Source organism: Biomphalaria glabrata, chromosome 10 (genome assembly GCF_947242115.1).
Source record: "Biomphalaria glabrata chromosome 10, xgBioGlab47.1, whole genome shotgun sequence".
Taxonomy (NCBI): Eukaryota; Metazoa; Mollusca; class Gastropoda; family Planorbidae; genus Biomphalaria; species Biomphalaria glabrata.
Genome location: NC_074720.1, coordinates 12,374,518 through 12,380,884, shown reverse-complemented (window position 1 = coordinate 12,380,884; position 6,367 = coordinate 12,374,518).

Below are 6,367 nucleotides of genomic sequence, written 5' to 3'. Positions count from 1 at the left end.
CCTAAATGCACAAATGTTAAATCTAATAAAACAGATATACCATTAAATATTTGAAACACTTATGATTATCTACAACTTTTTATCCGGTTACAGTTTTGTTTTGTTGACAATATTTTTTTTTAATTAACTTTTCGTTTACATATTATTGTAACTACGAAAAAAATTACATTGACCAAGGCAGACATTAGCTTCTTTTGTATGAGGAGTGAAAATATGTCAAGAATGAGGACCATTTGAAATTAAAGTAAAGCTTCAAATCTTGGCCTATTATTTTATTCACCACCAAACTAATCAAACATGATTGAAGATACAGCCACTGAGCAGTTGACTTGACCAAACTAATCAAACATGATTGAAGATATAGCCACTGAGCAGTTGACTTGACCAAACTAATCAAACATGATTGAAGATATAGCCACTGAGCAGTTGACTTGACCAAACTAATCAAACATGATTGAAGATATAGCCACTGAGCAGTTGACTTGACCAAACTAATCAAACATGATTGAAGATATAGCCACTGGGCAGTTGACTTGACCAAACTAATCAAACATGATTGAAGATATAGCCACTGGGCAGTTGACTTGACCAAACTAATCAAACATGATTGAAGATATAGCCACTGAGCAGTTGACTTGACCAAACTAATCAAACATGATTGAAGATATAGCCACTGAGCAGTTGACTTGACCAAACTAATCAAACATGATTGAAGATATAACCACTGGGCAGTTGACTTGACCAAACTAATCAAACATGATTGAAGATATAGCCACTGGGCAGTTGACTTGACCAAACTAATCAAACATGATTGAAGATATAGCCACTGAGCAGTTGACTTGACCAAACTAATCAAACATGATTGAAGATATAGCCACTGAGCAGTTGACTTGACCAAACTAATCAAACATGATTGAAGATATAGCCACTGAGCAGTTGACTTGACCAAACTAATCAAACATGATTGAAGATATAGCCACTGAGCAGTTGACTTGACCAAACTAATCAAACATGATTGAAGATATAGCCACTGGGCAGTTGACTTGACCAAACTAATCAAACATGATTGAAGATATAGCCACTGGGCAGTTGACTTGACCAAACTAATCAAACATGATTGAAGATATAGCCACTGAGCAGTTGACTTGACCAAACTAATCAAACATGATTGAAGATATAGCCACTGAGCAGTTGACTTGACCAAACTAATCAAACATGATTGAAGATATAGCCACTGAGCAGTTGACTTGACCAAACTAATCAAACATGATTGAAGATATAGCCACTGAGCAGTTGACTTGACCAAACTAATCAAACATGTTAACTTGATTGAAGATTTAGCCACTGAGCAGTTGACTTGATAAAACCCCTCTCTTCAATATTATTCTAAAGCAAACTACAGTCACCAAATTTAATGAGCGTAGCTAAGGGGGTTTTAAAAGTGTAAAAAAAAATAAACTGCAGAGATTTTGTTTTAGTTTAACCCCCCCCCCCCCTTCCAACAGATGATTTTGATGGCAAAACTTCCCATTTCCATATAAAATCTCAAGCAAACTAAAGTCACCTAAATTCCAAGAGCGTAGCCAAGAGAGGTTACACATTTCTAACAGTCGCTGGGCTCCATTAATAAAGTGCAGTGAATAGTCATCTGCCGAAATTTTAAAAAGACAAAATGTGGCTCAACTTTTATGAGCGTAGCCAAGGGCCCCCCCCCCTCCTTTAAGTTTCAGACGGATGTGAGGAGTCAGTTATAGAGATCAGATCTCAATCAAGGATACCCTTTGCTGAACTGGGAGTCGACTCCTTAGTAAGTGTTTGACAGAGCGTCGCATGAGGTTTGCGGGACATGTTATCCGACTAAATGAATTATGGATAGTCCACGAGAAAACAAGAGGGGGGGGGGGAAACGTAGTCACAAAATAGCAGGGCCCGGACCGTTGTAACCAAGAAATATCCCTTTTTTTTTTTAATCTCTACCTCACGTTAAAAAAAAAAAGGGGGGGGGGGAGAAGTAATCTACTCTGTAGTAGTAACTATCGAGGCGACACAGAGCACGCTCAAGAGTTTGGACACATGGAAAGATCACTCTTTTATTTTTTGCAAGTCGGACGGAGGGAGTTGTCCTAGGTAATTTAAGAGGAAAAAAAAAAAAAAAAAAAAAAGAGGGGGAGGGGGAGCCCTATACGAAAAGGATTTCGCGGGGCCAAGTTTGGGTATGGATACGGTTAATAAGTGAAAATTAAGAGTTTGTATTAGAAAATAAATTCGTCTTTGCATTTTATTCATTCTTTACTACGTAGGCCTACAGAATTGCATTGCCTTGTGTAGCGAAATCATACAGTCTATCATAAAAATTCTATTTCCTACAAAGATCACACTCAATAGAAGGATTATCAAATGCTTCAACCTATTTACGAGAATTGTTGATCTCTAGTAATTCTTCATTAGTTTGAGGCGCGAGAAGCTTCTTTCACTAGATTCCACAATTGAGGGTAGGCCTATTGCATAATGCCGTTTTTTTATCGCGCGTAGGATTGGCGTTTTCCATATTGAATGACACACCAAAATGACAATTTTCGTCTATATATTACAGGAGATTTGTATGAGTTTTCAAGATTTTAATAATATGTCCAGACTTTTTCGTATATTTTGCAATTTCCAGTACCTCCTGTTAAATCGAGAGGAGGCCGCGGGAAATCTGCTATAAGTTATAAAATGGTTTAATTTAATAATTTATACACCTAAAATTAGTGCAGGTCCTATAAAAGTGCGGGGCCCACTGCGGTCGCATAGGTTGCAGTGGCTTGAGGTAATGGCCCTGCAAAATAGCGGCGTATGCTACGCCGCCGGTCGACTAATATAGGCCTATATATATATATATATATATATATTTTATAAAATATATTTTCAATAAGTTTTCTATAAATGATCCTTGAATACGTGATATTGCCATGACATACTTTGCTCCAGACAGTTTAAATATTCAGAAGAGTGGTAAGTTTCAAAGTTGCGATTGATAAAAGCTACTTAAGAAGTTTAAGTCACAGCAGGCTGGCTTCATCCATCATATAAGATATAGATGGACTTTATTTCTGACTTTGTTATTTGAAAGCTTAGAAAACACATTTTGTATTTGTAAATAAATGAAATAACAAAATAGAAATTTGATATCCACTGATGAATGACTACATTTAGATTTTTTTTGTCAATATTTACGCCTAACAATTCTCAAGTGATTATATTTTTTTTTTCAAATCTTATCTTATATAATACAGACGTTACTTCAAAAAAGAAGATGATTACGTCCTACGCGTCATGCATTTAGTCATGCATATTAACCAATGACTTAAATTCTGCCAAGTCACTGGTTTTCCTGGCTAGCTCAGGCAACCCATTCCATGCTCTAATAGCACTAGGGAAGAAGGAGTATTTGTACAAATTTGTCCTAGCATATGGGACGAGGAATGTGCCTTTATCTTTGTGTCTTTCAGAGTATTTTATTAAATTTTGTTTTTGTATTTGAAGATTATGGTTCAGTGTTTTATGTATGATTGCTACTTTACTTTTGAGCCTTCTGTCCTTTCTAAATTTAGTGATTTTACTAAAGGTGTTACTCTAGTCAAATGTGAATATTTCGTTTGTTATGAATCTCACTGCTCTATTTTGTGTCTGTTCCAGTTTCTTAATGTTTTCTTGAGTTGAGGGGTCCCAAACGGAGGATGCATATTCTATTATTGGTCTTACCAAGGTTAAATAACATTTTAGTTTTATGTTCTTATTTGATTTATAGAAATTTCTTTTAATAAATCCTAATGCTTTGTTTGATTTTTTTGTAGTTTCATCAATATGTGGATTCCATGACAGTTTTTCATTTATTATAACACCTAGGTATTTTGCGTTTTTAGTCTGTGTTACTGGTTTGCCATGAATAAGATAAGTGGAATTAATTTGTTTTAATTTTTTTTGTTACTCTTAACAACTGACATTTTTCTGGGTGGAAAGACATGCTCCAATTTGATTCCCATTTCTGTAATTCATCTAATTCTCTTTGTAAAATATCCGTGTCTTGTGTTGTTTTTATTGTTCTATATATTATGCAATCGTCTGCAAATAATCTGACTTTTGTTCCTGAACTAATGCAATTTGGTAAATCATTTATGTAAATTAAAAATAGTAGTGGACCCAAGACTGTTCCTTGAGGTACACCTGAGTTTACTGTTATCGGTGTTGATTTAGAGCCATTTATTATTACAGTTTGTTCTCTCCCTATCAGAAAGTCTTTAATCCACTGATGCAGTGGACCATTAATGCCGAAATATTTTAATTTTTTAAGCAAACTATGGTGGTGAACTTTGTCAAAAGCCTTAGAAAAATCTAGTAAGATAGCATCTATTTGTTCACTATTATCTAAACCTTTTGAAAAATCATCAATTAGTCCTATTAGTTGTGTTTCACATGATCTATATTTCCTAAAGCCATGTTGGTATGGTGTGAGGACATTATGTTTGTCTAAGTGGTTTATGATGTTGCTACATATTATGTGTTCTAGGATTTTACATGTGATGCTGGTAAGTGATACTGGTCTGTAGTTTCCTGGGTCAGATTTTTCTCCTTTTTTAAATAGGGGGGTGACATTAGCTTCTTTCCAGTCCTTTGGTACTCTGCCCTGGTTAAGTGAAGCCTGAAAGAGTATTTTGAACACTGGGGCTAGCTCATTACTTAGTTCTTTGAGTAATCTAGCTGGAATACCATCAGGTCCAGAAGCTTTATTTGGTTTGGTGTTGGCTAATAGTTTTTGAATTCCATTTTCTTGTACTACTATATCTTCTATGTTGTCTACTTGGTTCAAATTCAGTAATATGTCTTTGTCTCCTGGGGCTGAGAATGCTGATGCAAAGTATTTGTTTAGAATGTTTGCTTTAGTTTCATTATCATTATGTATTATGTTATGTTCATCTTTTAATGGCGCTACGCCTGTTGTTTCCATTTTCTTAGACTTAATGTATGACCATAGGTTTTTGTTGTTGTCTTTAGATATTACATTGTTTATGTATTCACTCTGCAGCTGTCTGCTTACTTTTTGGGTTAAGTGTTTAATTTTTATATACTTTTTGTAAACTCTTTCTGCATTAGTTTCTTTAAATTTTCTATATAGGTTTTCCTTCTGTTTACAAAGCTTCTTTAGTCTATTATTAAACCAGCATTTATTTATTTTGTTTGATGTGTATTTAGTTGGTATTTGATTTTCTATAATGCTTTTAAGATGGTTTTTAATGAAATTCCAGAGGTCATCGACTGGTTGGTTAATGTCTTTTTCTAATAAGAATGTTTGTTGAAAGTTTAATGCAGCTTGGTGTAGTTGTGTTAGGTTACATTTATTCCAGAGTAAGATTTTTCTTTTGGGTTTTGTATTGGCTACTGCTTTTATCTGACTGTGTATTTTTATGATCTCATGGTCTGATAGACCAGGGATAATATCATAATCAACTACTAATCCAGGTCTGTTGGTTAAGAAGAGATCTAATGTGTTGTTTAATCTAGTTGGCTTTTTAATGATTTGATCTAAACTTAGGTTGTGTAAAGTTTCTATGAAAAGCTCATTTATGTCCTTAAATACTTAGAAAATGTCTAATACAATATTTGATTGATAATACGAAGCACCAGATATTCTTTCATTACTTTTGTGAAGCTGTGTAGTTTGTTTTTTTTATAGTAGCGCCACAGTTACTCGTAAGAAGTGGCCATTTGAGTGTAATGACATTATTACTTGTTAAAGGTTGAAGGCCTATAAATATATTACTGATGTATACAGTGAGGCTCTATTAGGGTTCAATCGAACGTAAAAGCGAAAACAAGGCCGTCCACGTCTAACATGGCGCCGCACCTTCTTAGAAGACCCGGTGGGCGCCAGCTGGTTAGAGGCTGCAGAAGTCGATTATAACCAATCTCTGTGGAGATAGCTTACCGCCCTGTACTCGCAAAGGGCGCGGGAGGACCTAAGTGTAAGTAAGCCTTACTCAAAATACCGAAAAAAAAAGGTCCTATTACTGAACCGGGCCCACGGTACCTTGCTACGCCCCTGCTTACACATCACACTTTTTAGGTTGTTTTTTTTTTTCTAAACGGCCCATTGTGTTAGCCTTTAATCCAGTTTTATTTTCAGGACTCGAGCAAAAAATAAAAACCGAAGCATTAAGAATCAGGAAAATGATGGAACTATAATGGACAACTTGGCATACACTTCCAAGAAATGTTTTGTTTTTCTTTTAATCAGCCACTTCTCTTTAATCCAATATGACTATGTTATAGCAATGTGTTTTTTTTCCTTGATAACTGAGTGGGATAGGGTAACATTGTTGAATCTGAC